This window comes from Neophocaena asiaeorientalis, unplaced genomic scaffold, assembly GCF_003031525.2.
Source record: "Neophocaena asiaeorientalis asiaeorientalis breed wild unplaced genomic scaffold, Neophocaena_asiaeorientalis_V1.1 scaffold84, whole genome shotgun sequence".
Lineage (NCBI taxonomy): Eukaryota > Metazoa > Chordata > Mammalia > Artiodactyla > Phocoenidae > Neophocaena > Neophocaena asiaeorientalis.
The window spans coordinates 4795351-4810182 of NW_020173656.1; positions in this window are offsets into that span (position 1 = coordinate 4795351).

A 14832-nucleotide genomic window follows, 5' to 3' on the forward strand; every position below is an offset into this window, starting at 1 on the left:
TGATTCTATCAATAGATGTAGCAAAATTATTTAACAAATTTTAACACCTATTCTCATCTTTTAACGTGGTGGAGTTATCTATGAAAAACCTTTAGCTAAGATAATATTCAATGGTAAAAACTAAACTATTTCCCGTGGAAGACAAAAACAAGGTAAGGAGGTTTGCTCTCACCACTACTATTCAGCTTTGTACTAGAGTTCCAAGCTAGCTCAATAAGGCTAGAAAAAAAAAAAAGGCATACAGATAGGGAAAGAAAGAATAAAAGTGTTTTTATTCATAGGTATCATAATCATATATAGAGAAAATTCTAAAAAAATCTAGAGAAAAACTTTGAGAACTAATAATAAGTTGAGTAGAGTTTCAGGAAACAAAATACAAAAATAAATTGTATACTAAAACAATTGAACATTGAATTTTAAAAATACCATTTAGGATGGCATCAAAAAGTAAATACTTGGGAATAAATCTAACAAAGTATGTTTAACTTTTGTTCCTTTAAAACTGTAAAACTTTGCTAAGAAAAATTAAAGAGGACTAAAATAAATGGGTGGAAATTACATGTTCATGGATTGAAAGACTCAAGTTGTTTATTCTCCCCCAAATTGATCTATAGGTTCAACTCAATCCCAAACAAATTCTCAGCAGGATTTTTTTAAGAAAGTGATTTGATTCAAAAATGTATTTGGAAATGCAAACATTACAGAATAGCTAAAACAGTTTGGAAGAGAAGAGAAAATGGAGGAATCATGTAACTTAGTTTCAAGATCTACTATAAAGTCAAAGTAAGACATAAGGATAAACAAATAGATCAATGGGAAAGTATTCAGGGTCTGAAAATAGACCCATGCACATATGGTGAATTGATTTTCGGGAACCAAAGTAATTCAATGGGAAAAGATAGTTTTTTCAAGAAAAACTGCTCTAAAACTGATTATTTATATGGAAATAAAGCCTGTCCATTACCTCATACCATACATAAAAATTAACTTAAAATGATTATAGGCTTAAATGTGAGAACTTAAAACTTTAGAGCTTTAGAAGCATGGAAAAAATCTTGACTTTCAGATAGGCTAAGATTTCTAGATAGAATAGAAAAAACACAAGTCATAAAGGACACATTGAACATCAAAATTTTTTAAATTTGTTCTTCAAAAGATACTAATAAAATGATAGTCTACAATAATATATTTGCAATACATATATCTGAAAAATGATTTGTATCGAGAATATATACCATACTCTTATAACTCAACAATATGAAGACACAATCCAATTTTCCAAATGGACAAAATATTTAAAGGGAAACATCAGAAAAAAAGTAATATAAGCACCTGAAAATGTGCTTCAAATCATTAGTCAGCAGGAAATGCAAATAAAAACTACTGCGCACCTGGGATGGCCAAAATTTTCGAATACTGGCAGTACCAAAAGTTGGTCAGATTAGTGAGCAAATGGAGCTCCATATAGGAGTGTATGAGAGTTGCTGGTAAGAATATGCCACTTTGGCAAACAGTTGATTAGTTTCCTATAAGTTAGACATACCTTTATCATATTAACCAGTCATCCTACTCTGAGATATTTACCCAAGAGAAACAAAAGCATATATTAACAAAAAAATATATATTCAAAGTGTTCATCATAGGTTTATTCACAATAGTCCCAAACCAAAATCTACCTCAATAGCCATCAACACATGAATAGATGAACAAATTGTGTTTATACAATAAATACCACCCTCCTATCAAAAGAACCAAGGACTGACACATGCATCAAAAAGGGAGTGTCTTGATGAATGGATAAAGAAGATGTGAGATATATATATATAGAGAGAGAGAATGGAATGATATATATATATATATATATATATATATCTAGAGAGAGAGAGAGAGAGAGAGAGAGAGAATGGAATGTTACTCAACCATAAGAAGAATGAAATGCTGCCAATTGCAGCAACGTGGATAGACCTAGAGAATATTATGCTTAATGAAATAAGTCAGAGAAACACAAATACTGTATGCTACTACTTATATGTGGAATCTAGAAAATAATACAAATGAATGTATGCAAAACAGAAGCAGACTCACAGATACAGACAACAAACTTATGGTCACCAAAGGGGAGAGGGAGGAGGGGAAGAACAAATTAGGGTTATTGAATTAAAAGATACAAACTACTATGTATAAAATAGATAAGCAACAAGGGTATATTGTACAGCACAGGGAATTATAGCCATTATCTTACAATAACTTATAATGGAGTATAATATGCAAAAATATTTAATCACTACGCTGTACACCTGAAACTAATATAATATTGTAAATCAACTGTACTTCAGTTTTTAAAAGGTTGTGTCTCAAAAACATTATTCTGAGAAGAAAAAAAGGAGTACAAAGTATGTACTGTATGATTCCATTATATGAATTTCTATAATATACAGACCTCCTCCGTAGTCACATAAAGAAGATCAATCGTCATAAGCCAAATATGTGATCATAGGATGGACTATAAACAGGTAGGCCTTCCTACTTTCTGGAATGATGGAAATTTCTATCTTTACTGTGCTTGTGGTTACACATGTGTACATATTTACCCAAACTCATTGAATTGTACACTTATAATGGGTTCACTTAAATGTATGTCAATTACATCTCAATAAAGTTTATTTAAGTTTTAAAAAAGGTAATCAGTGAAAGGTACAGGAAGTTTAGCAATATGAAAACAAACAGGACCTGAAATGTATTTTAAATTCCTATTTCATGGTAGAAATACAGAGAAAAAAGGATTCTAATCATGTTCAGGTGCCCGTATCTATCTCTGAGTGTTGTGTGTATAAGAATGATGTTAGCATGTGTGCCCTAGCCGTCCATTTAAAAGAATCACCTGAAATAGGAATATCAAAGACATCGATGAAACAAAAGCTTGAACATCTTCTTTTACCTAATCAACACAGACTTTCTGGAAGCAACAAAGAACTTGAAGAAAGATGCATCTTCTTTCACTGGCACCGCCCAACCCCTTCAATAAAAAACAAACAGAAGAAATCAAAAGATGAGAAGAGAGAGACTTGTGTTTGAATCCCAGCTTCTCTATTTACCAGCCTTGTGATTTTGGCAAGTACTTAACCTTTTCCAGACTTCTCATCTGTTAAACGAGGACAGAAAAGATAACGCATGAATTCTTTGCAAATATTAATAGAATACCATATGGAAACTGCTTAGCAAGGCTTGAAATATAATATACTTGCAGTAAATAATGGTTAGAAAAAAAGGTAGCTCTTGTTACGTCAGGTTTTTGTCATATATTCCTTTTTATTTTATATCAGCATGTGTTCCCCAGAATTGCTGGAGTTTCAATAGCCTTTAAAGCACCGTAAGTTCTGCTGTTAGAATATATTCAAATTCTTTAGGAATAAGATAATACACAAATGTTTTATATGTTCTGTTATCATTTTTCTCTTTGTTGTTTGTTTCTTCTATAGGAAAATTAATGGAAATGCAAAAGCAACATAGAGATGACTAATTTCAGAAGCCTAGGGAAACCAGAGGGGACAGATATGGCAGTTTAAATTTAGTCTGAGTTTACTTTATTCTGCATAGTTTGAAAGGAAATGATGTCACCATTTGGACTGTGAGGAAGTAGGAAATTCTTATCTGACCTTGTGAATGATGAGACATCTCAAAGTCTTATAAATGTAATGGCTGACCATCCTCAATGTTTAAATCTTACCCATCATTCAGGCTTATTCAACTATTTATTTACAGTTTCTAAATTTATTGAAATCTGTTCAACTGCTTTCAGGCAACAAACAGATGGAGTTTAGGATTGGTGAATTCAAATCATCAAGCTCACAAATAGAGAGAATGGACTCGGTCTAAGAACAGACTGCATTGTTGAAAATAAAACGTAACTTTTATACACCAGTGTTTAACTGCTGGGAAGTTCCAAACACTGATGAAAACAGTTGGCTGTCCATCTGGAAAAGGTATTTAAAATTAACTAAAATGCAGAGTGTTATTTTAAGGTAACAATTGCTTCCTATACATGCCCATTCTGTTCAAAAGTAGGCCTCAAAGTCATAAAACATAACATTGGAATCTGTTAAAGGCTAAACCGCGGCATTTTAAGATTTTTAAGTTTTTTTGAGCAAAAATCGATTTCAATTGAGTAGCACCAAACCAGAAGTGTTTATGAGTACTCCACCTACAGGACAGATTTTTATGGAGTAAAGGCAGAAGCAAAGTAAGGAAAAACCATTGACTGGCTATAGCTTAAAGTCTACTTGGCTGTTTGTGATTGGTTGCCCTTAGGGTTCAATTTTGAGGCATTTACAGGCTTAGATTTTGGTTTGCTTACATATGCTGCCATGGTGTAGAGCAGTACCAGTCTCATGGCCTCCTTATTTAATTAATTTAAATCTCAACAATCTCAATGCTGAGATATCTTCTGTAACTCTAAAAGTTACCGTTGAATCACTTTAAAATTGAGAGAGGTTGAAGGTAGTAACTAATGTCAGCAATTTATGATGAATTCAAACTATGAAAATGCCAGATGCTAGGTTGTAAGATATATATGATTGCATTTAACAAGGTTTTCTTTTCACACAATGATTCAAGGATTTTAATAACATGTTCTAATCAATAGCAAAATGCCCGACCAAAGCTATTAGCCTCAGCATTCAAAGGCTAAAAGGTAATAGTATCCCAACGATATCATAGCTACTAAGATAGTATGGCAGCAGTTAGCCTGGACATATGGTTAAATTACTAACGTGTTACCCAGAATAAATCAGGGAGCAGACACACCGCTTCTCAGAATTAGAATCCCAATGGACCCACGCAGCAGGTCTGCAGCTGGTGGGTAAATCCTTTTGGGAATCTTGTTCTGCCCCCGCAAATATGCAAGTTCCTAATCCTGGCCACAGGCTTACAGGTCACTGTAGCAACAGCAAAGTAGTCTAGTCTCTTCCATGACTACAAGACTCCCCTGTGTATTCATTAGCCAATGCTAACTTTAAGAAAGGTGAGATAGACACAGGGCCACCAAGACATCCATGGGTTCCTCCACATGTCACAGCCTCCCTTGCGGTTGGGTCGGGGCCATGAACTGGATTCTGAATAATGGAAAAGAGTGGAAGTGATAAAACTTTTTGTGGCCTATTGAAAGCCTTTCATCATGGGATCCAGCCCTTTTTTCCCCTTCTGTGGCAATGCAAGAAGTTGTGGAAGCAGCCCAGGACTTAGAATTCACTGTGTGAATAGAGACCCAGCAGACATGTCCAAGACACACTAGGTGTTGCCTCAGAAAGATATGAACATCCTCTTTTCTGTTATTGTTATTAAGCCAATGGGGTTGCAGGATTTATTTGTTATTGCAGCGTAGCTGACCATACGCTGACTAATAAAAAGGATCTTCCTGTTTTGACTATAACACAGTGGAAAATACTTTTGATTCCTTTTATGCCTGATAAATCCCTGAGAGATTTCTGTGAGAAAAGATAACTTTGCTTGATATTCAACCAACAAGAAAGCTTAGATGTATAAAAGAGTAATTTCAGCCACTATCCGAAATCAAGAATCATATAACCTTCCATTTGTACAGCCATATCAGCTTTTTTCATAAAGCTTCATGCACACATCTTCACAACAGCCCTAGAGCTTTTTTTTAAAGTGTATAAAAGCTCAACTTTACAATTGAACAAAGTGAGTAATAGCAGGATTTTAAGCGAGATGTCCAGGAACTCAGCTAGTGAGAGCACAGATGAGACAGGCTGCTGCCTTTGGTCCTTCTGTAATCAAGAAATGCTCCAAGCTTTCAGCCTTGTTGCAGATTTTTACAAGCTCCTCTTTTAATAACCTTTCTCCGTTGCATTCCTGACTTATTACCTCCCTGGCTCCCAGCACTCTTATTTATATGCAGACTCATTCCAGATGCACATCCCATTGTTTATGCTGTGTTTACTATGTTGTCTCCTAACTAGAGTCCATTATCTGCTGAAACAAGAAGGATGTTCACAAATAAAACACAGCTTGCTTGTGGCTGCCAGACCAGCCGAGCAAAGATGTATCTTTGCTGATGGGGAGTAACCTGCTGTTTTCATATGAGCTTCCCCTTGGGTGGCTGCAACAGTAGGAGAAGGACTAGAGGACTGAGAGCATGTGACTTACTTCAGGGAACCAAGCCAAGTGTCATTTCAAAGTCTCACTTCCAGGCAAGCTTTGCCCTCTGACCAGGAACCAAGCTGCAGGGTAGATGGGCCACAATCAGAGCTTCTGATAGACTCGAGATCAGGGAGGTTGCACTTGTAGTCAAATTGACTTAAATAGAAGAAAGAAAGACTGTGAAGGTGGCTGGAAAATACTTGACCTAAATTAACTACTTGGAGTATTGAACATAGCTCAAAGCCAGGTTCAAAAGCTGTCTCTACACTTCTTGTCTGGATCATACATCTGGCCTGTTTAGAGAAATAACAAGGAGAGATGCCTAGCTTAGGTGGTGGGGGTAGGTGTGGCACGAGGGGCTGAGCACAGGGTGAGCCACTCTCACCAAGAGCCACAAGCCAGGTTGGGCCCCTCCCTCATCCCTTCTGCCAAGTATTAATGGCCATTATGGAAGGTGGTAAAATATAGACTAATGTAGATGTAATGTAGAGCCTGCTGGCTTTGAAGTCAGACCATTATGTTTTCAAAATCTGGCTTAGCACTTAATAGCTGGGTGACCTTGGTCAAGTAATTTAACCTCTCTATGACTTGGTTTTCTCATACGTAAAATAGGAGGTAAGAATAACTACCTTTGTTGATTGTGAAGATTGGGAATTATATATACAAACGTTCATACACATATATAATGCTTGGTGTGGCATAAGCCCTGGCATATGATCAGCCCTCCGTAAATGGTAACTTTTTAGTCATTTTTATAATTGTGATTATTACATGAAAAACTGCTTATTTGTGCTCTTGCTCTGATCTACCTCTCATCATCTCTATGAAAACCATCTGTGTAGTATCAACCCCTAAAAACAAACAAGCCCCTTTTGTATGGAATAGAAAGCCAGCAGAGGGCCAACACTTAGTAGATACTCAACATTTCAATTTCTTGAATTGAACCCAGTTGTGCCCAAAATTTTATATCCATAGGCAGCTTCCTTGGTTTGCTTTATTGGCTTTGATATTCCTCTAAAAATTAAGCTTGGCTTACTCCTGCCTGGAGCTTCTGAGTGTTTTGGCTGAAGTTATGAAATGTGTATGACTTTTTCTGTATGAAGAGCTTTATATTTGATCATGTGCTTTCACATAATTATATTAATACTGGGTGAATTAGAAAAAAAGAAAAGAACAAAACTGATGGATCACATTTCTATCTGTATACTACCCATTTTGGACTGGTCTTCTGAAAAAAGTAGAAGAGACCCACAAAGAGGCTTCAGAATTATAGCTATGGATGAGAGTTTAATATTGTAGAATACTAGTGTCATGGCTTCTAAGGCTGTGGCAGTGTCTTAAGATTAGAAGGGAATTTAGAGGTCATCTAGTCCTACCCCCACCCCAGGCACTGTCTGCCAGCTCCTATCAGGGAAACTGTGAACAGCAGTGGCTCCACAGGCCCTGGCACCAACCCCAGTTCATACTGCCAGGCCCTGGGGCACCAGATGCCCACAGCTAAGGAGGGTCTAGGGCTGTGAGGATCGTTTTGACCACTGCATACCAAGGAGTCTTGCCTAGTTGTCTCCATCCTACGAAATTAAACAGTAATGGGCAAGGTTTATTGAATTAAATATGCTTTTAAGGCATAGAGCTTGAGAGTATATGTGTGTTCAGACGCACTCACATGCACATTTCAAGGTCTAGATTCAGTTAATACTCACAACGAGGACACACAGTGGGCACACAGCACAGTGCAGTTCACACACGACCTCTTACTCCTGCAGACCACATATTACTTTTTAAAGAACATCTGATACGCTTACTAACATAGATTTCATTTAGCGCACACTTCCTTCGTGAAAATGTATCTTAGGGCATGCATTTGTAGTGCTTCCTTTATATCCCTGGGAGTGAGGGGCTGGAGGTAGAGTCACCATCTGCAAGCTTAGGTAGTTTAAGCCCCAGTCTAGGCAGTGACCAGGTGAGTGCATGGGTTCCATCCTGTCCCTGCAAGGGCTAAGTTTCTACAGAACTGGGCTTGGGTGGGGATATCTGCTCCCTTAGCTGCATGCCCAAAGGTCTATTTACATTTTAAATCACTGTTGTGTCATCAGGTTACATTTAGATAGCTGCCAAGTAGTTAAGTTCAGAATTTTTACTCTGAACCGTAAACAGTTTACTTTTCAAATAGCATAATTTTTGAAGTTTTTATTCCTCACCATCACTAAGAAAGCTATCAAGTTTTGGAATTTCATGGAGAAATGTGAAGTGGCCTTTGTAAGCGCCAGATGAACCCTCTGAGGCCTGACATTCTCAACGTGATGGCTCTATTTACATATATATTGTCCTTCCTAGGAAATGCTAGAGGTGTGGATTTGGGATTACTGTATCTAGACAGCTCTGGCTGCCATAGGGGCCTTGTCTTTCTTATATTCATGTATGCATTCATTCATTCATTCACTCATTTATTTATTCATTCAAAAAGAGTTTATCGTTTCGTCTTTGATATCTGGGGAAGTCTGGGCTCTTGTTCTGCCATTAAGGAGGGTGTCAGGAGTCAGGAGTCAGGTGCCTAGAGTAGAGAACCCAAACACTCAGGTTGATAAGAACATCGAACCTTAGCAATTTTTATCCTGCCCAAAGAATTTTCAGTCAAATAAAGAAATTGTATGGCTGTTCACCTGTGGTTCATTTTGAGTATCTGAGATCCTTCTAGAGGCCTTCTCAAGATAACCAACTTGTATTTATCCTTGCATTAGACTGGTTTTTCCCTTTGCCTCCCTTCTCCTTGGCTTGAGTTTTCTGGACTCAGCTCATTAAGTCTTGCTGAGAAGGCAAATAAAGCTCCCCTTCAAAAATGGGGCTGAGGAAGGAGCAGAATTTCAGGGCGTGCCACGCCTGCAGTGAAAAAGTTATACCAGCTCCGGTGTCTACCACGGTTGCCAATAACTCCAGCAAGAGCGGCAGCAGTGATGTTAATTACAATGATCTGAGCGGTAATGATGTCGCAGGCTCTGGACTAAGGGCAAACATGTATCAGTCATCCAATGGGATGCTTACAAACCACCCTGAGAAGCGGATTTAGTGTCCCCTTTTTACAGATGGTAAAACTGAGAGCACAGAAGTCACACCGGCTACCCAAGTCCCTCCTCCAGGCAGCTGAGGTGCGATTCAAAGCAGCCATTGGGCTATGCTACCTCCCTCAGCCAGTTACCATAGCAAAAAGGCAAAGAATGGAATTTTTAAGCTGGAGTTTTTAAGCTTTTATAATGTCCCCATATTTATTATGTTTCCTCATTTTGCCTGTAGTGTTAATCAGTAAGAGTCAAACAGACTCTGACATTGAAGAATTCCAAGGGATATAATGAGGATAAGGACAGTAAAAAGAAGGCAAAGGTAGTCTGAGTTGATAGATCCTGCTTCAAGGAAGAAAGCAACCTGAGACCTAGATTTAGGAAGAGTTTCTGGGATATAACCATCACAAGGCCTCTATGCTTCCCCACAAACATCTGAAAGTTTTACAGAAGGATAGAGAACCTTACTACATAAAGAATGAGAAGCTTAAATCAAAATACAGTTTTTGGATTTGTTCATTGTTTTCCATCACTTGACCTACTTAGTGCTCCTTAATCAGGAGTACATACATAGCCATGCAGCTGAGATTGAGCACACAAATTGAGATGAAGAAAGATGGTTAGGAAAGTATCTGGCTGGTGTGCATTCAGTTCATTCATTCAAGAAATGAACAGATTCTGAGGCCCACTTCAGGGCTGGGTGCCAGGATCAGCAATGAGAGAACAGGCAAATAAAGCACAGCACCCTTGCCCTTGAAGAACTGATAGAGTATATTGTATCGGGGTGGGAGGAGTAACAAAGATGATCCACTCAGAGGAGTAAAGGCTACACACTCGTGTGTCAGGTGTGGGGGATACAAGGCAGTGGCTGAAATGTCTTAAGGCTATACATTTTCCTGGGTGACCAAAGAATAAGCACACATTTTTGCCTTGGCAATGTGGTTCTCACACATGGGAGTGGAGAAAGCCAGAATGCGAGCACATTCTGTGGAGGAAGAGATAGAGAGATGCTCAGAGCTTGCACCTCTCCCTGACAATGAGAGAGCAGCGTGGAGGGCCAGTTCAAGGCAAGCCACAGGTCCACGGATGGGGAAAGATTTAAATTCCCGAAACAATCAGGTCACATATGCACTGGGCAATTGTGTTAACCTTCACATTTACATTTTTGTTTTAAACAACATAGAGTGGCAATGGAGAGATGAGGTCTGGTAAAGAGTCACTAGGGTGATAATACTTGCTATTAATGTTGAAGGCTGGGAACAGTATATCAAGGAAAAAGGAAAAGAATAGAATTCCAAGTGGAGGAAACAGTGTCTTCAAAGAAGGTGAGGGAGAGCAAGGTGATTTGTCCTCCTGACACTCAGGGGTGGGCCTTCCTTCCACTCAGCGTCACCACAGGTAAAGGAAGATTCCAACATGAGTTGGTACCTTAAGGTGTGTCTCCCACAATAATACTGAAAACAAAAAGCACATTATTTTTCTTTTGCAAAGGATTGTACCCCAATCATCTAGTTCCCAAAGCTGGAATTTAGATCATGTATTTTTAAAATATTTATGGAACACATTATAGTCCTGGCCCCAAGTAAATACTGATGTGAGAGGGAAAGAATCTGGGTCGGGGGTGACAGAGCTGATGTTGTACCTCATAAGGCATCAAGCTAATGGTCCAGTAATGTAGGCAGAAGGCACTCATATCTCTGAAAATAAGACAGTAGATAATAGATGTGAAGTGGTTAAAACAAGCCAGGTTCTTGAAGAGAGCAGACCTTGGAGGAGGAGGGGGCACTCCTTCTTTGCCAAATGAATTAAGTGGCTTGACAGATGGGGCAAGGAAGAGGGTGTTGGGCATTCCAGGAAGAGAGCATGTTATATAGTAATGCAAAGAGCCACCAGTGTGGGGTAAATTTGGGAATGATAAAAATTATGTAAAGTATATATCAGGGACTCCCAGAAAAGAAAGATTAGAGCCAGATTCTAGAGGGCTAGGCTAAGCTTAACTTTTAGTAGACAATCGGGGACCCTTGAATTTTCTTAAGCAAGGCAGTGACTTAAGAAGATAAACCTGTCAGGGAGCATGGAATAACTGGCGTCCAAGGAGCAGAGAGGCAGAATGTCCAATTGAACCCCTATCATCTGAGACTGAAATGATGAGAACTGGACCAGAGTTCTGGTGGTTGACATGGAGACGAGGGAAACAAATGGAGAGATGATTAGAGGTGATTTATACTGTGCGTGAAATATTGAATGAAATAAAATGTGTGAAGGAAGGTGTAATGTTATGGAGAAGGTGCTGAGGTGGAACAAGAAAAAGGATGTTCTTAACAATCGTTCACAATACTAAGCATGCCTTAGAAGAGTTGTGGAGAATGCGGTTTTAGAAGGATTGGGGAAACCACTCACATGTTGCACACACAGCAACCCCAGTACAACCATCCCAGGGTGGTGACTGCTTTTCTACAAAAGCACTAGCTACTTCCCTTTCCCTGAGCCTATCCAGTCTTCTCCTTTCCTCCACACCGCCTAAGCCAGAAGGACAAAGAAAAGCTAAGCAATCTGTGGGATGCCATTCAACATATAGTTTATTCAGGGCAACCAGGAAAGTATGAGATGATGTACCAACTCATCCCAAACCTGTCCCTGAACAGGAAGAAAAAAATCTCAAGCTATACAAGGTTCTATGTGAAAGCAGGTAGGAAATATTTTGAGAAGTAAGGAATGGAGGGTAGTGGGATTGAAGCATTGGCATCACATCTGTTTCCCGATGCTTTATCTTCCTTATCATGGCTCTTGGGAGCCCTACTGAGAACCATGGGGATGGGAGAGGATGCCAGCACTCTGGAAAGAGTACCCTGGGGAACCATAGCATGTTTATGAACATACTATGGTCCTGTCCTTTCTAAGAAAAGTAGGTTGTGTCGTCCATAACTCTTCCCCTACCTCCTTCCCAAAGGCTAACATCCCAAAACAATACTAAATGATGAGAAGTTGCACACAAGAAGGCTGCAGGAGACCCTGCCCCTTTAAACTGAGTTCATCTCCTTGTGCTGAGTTAAACTTTTGTCCCTATTTTCAGTGGGAGCAGCAGGCATCTGCCTTTCAGAGACCTAGTCCACCCCACACCTAGCGCCTTTCAATAGCTTCCAGACTCCTTGTAAGTCATGGAGATTTACTGACTTCAGAATGATTCCTTAAATATATTCTGCAGTCAATGAACCTGAGGACCTAAATAGTCAATAATAGAGAAGGTTTTGTATGTGGTTATTTGTTGTGTCCCTCGAGTGATAATAAGACATTGGTCTTCAAACTGTTTCTCAGTTACCTGGCGTGGTCTATCTGCAGAATCTCCATTGTAAATAAGTGGCTGCCTCTGAAGACAAGACTAGAAAGCAAAGGTTAAGACGATGACATCAGGAGCCCCATATTCTTGGAGGCTGATGCTTCTCTACGGACTATGGATATTTAAATGCCACGAAGTTTGTGCCCTATTTTAACTGAGCCACCCCAGTTGATGAATGTGCCTGTTAATTTATTTAGGAGTTGGTTTTCTTTAAACTATGACATTCAGTTTCCCCTGAGATGCACCATTCCAAAATCAATGAAGACCTATGACTTATATTTATATGCAATTCAGTGGGAGAGAAAGAGATTTTTGAATCCTTGAGGTACCTCCAGCTCATTAATTAATTATTGCTATTAAATGAGTGTCTACTATCTGCTGTATACCAGTCTAAGTGCCAGAGAATATATATATATATACGCACAACCAGTCTTTAAGAGGAGTAGATAATCCTGCAATCCTGCAGGAAATAAAGATCAGACAAGGAAAGTAGAACTGTGACACAACAGCATTAGGAGAGGAGAATTTGAAATAATGCTAATAATAATAATAGCAATAATCATAATAAAACGTATAAATAGCATGCAGCGTAAGTCAAGCACTAGTCTAAGTATTTTGGATACGGTAATTCAATGAATCCTCTGAACAGCCCTGTGAAGCAGATGCAGCATTTATCTCCATTTTACAGATAAGAAAACTTAGCTCATGGAAGTTATGTAACTTAGTCAAGGTGATAAAGCTAGTAAATGGCACGGCTGGGTATTGAACTAGGCTTATACAGTTTAACTCCAAATGCCATGCTCTGAACCACTGTGTTATTGGAGCATGGTGCTGAATGTTCAGGAAGGCTTCTTGTGGGAACTAGGTTGTAGGTCAGTCCTAAAAGATGAGCTAGGATTTAGAAGTGTGAAGAAGAGCAAAAACAACATTCCAGATAGCACTAGCAATCTGAGCCTTGTTTTGGAGGCAGAGGTAACCACGCAGGAGTGAACAGCACAGTGATTAAGTGTGTGATCCCTGGAACCAGACTTTGCAGCTTCAAGTCCTGGCGCCACCACTTACTAGCTCTGTGACTTTGGACAAGTTCCCTAACCTCTCTGTTGTCTTGCGTTTCTTCTCATAAAATGGGCATAAGAAATAGTACAGAATGGTAAATTGATAAGCACTTGTGAACCACTTAGAACCACCCCCGATGCATAGTAAGTGTTGTATTAGGCTTTTCTGAGTGGGTAAATGTAAATTTGGGGCACTGAGAGACAGACCTGGCTAAAAAGCTAAATGACATTCAGCTGCCCGTCGGTATGTATCTTCCCTTATTTCCCTCACCTTTCAAGGACCATCTCCTTGGCATCCCAGCATAATTTTTGCTTGGGGATAGAATTAGAGAACAACTCCTAGCCAAACCCTGTGATAAAGGACACCAGTGCAATTGCCATCAAAATAACCACAAACATTCACCCAGAGCCTACATGTTTGTTTTGAGAAGGAATATGGGTCCTCTCCAGCTGGGAATGTGCAAAGTACTTTTAGGTGTAGTTAGTAATTTAAAAAAAAAAAAAAAAAAAAAGGAACACGAAATTGCAGTTTGAATGCCTCCGGGTGGAACCAGCTGCATGGAAAGCCGTGGCTGTATCAGGCTCGTGGCTGGCTGCAGTGCAGGGCAGATATGGTTGGTTCCACTGCTCAGAGCAGCCCCAGGAGCGAGAGGATGAGTCAAGGGGGTCAGGAGCCCTTACTAGCTCATTAGTGCTTCTGGATTTAAAAGAGAGATTCCCAAATCCCAAGAGGTGGCTTACGGCTCGGAACAAAACCCAGTGCATTAACATCCTCGTATTCCAAAAAGCTCCCCAAAGCCCTGCAGTTATGCTGATAGAATGTGATTTATACCAAGGCGAGTGATGCCAAGGCCCAGACTGGGGAGGCAGCTGAGCAAGGGAATAATTGAGAATGCTATGAATTTCTCTGTTTGTGAACCTCCCGATTAAATAAGAGAAGTGCATCTCAGGAGTCTGGGCCCCCAGCCCTAGACCCTGCTGGCCTCTCTGCCACACTGTGCCTGTGGATGGCAGACCTAGTCTGTCACCGCATCAGATCTCTGCATCTCAGCTGAGCTCTGGGCAGCCCAACAGGTTTTGGAAAGTGCCACAGAGGCCATCTCTAAAACCCTACACTCTGAGTTTGCTATCTTCAGTGCAACGGTTACCCAGGAGATGGTCCTAGATCCAGCTCAAAGGCTGCTTCAGTTTCTTTTGGGAGGATATCCTTGGGAGGATGAGATGG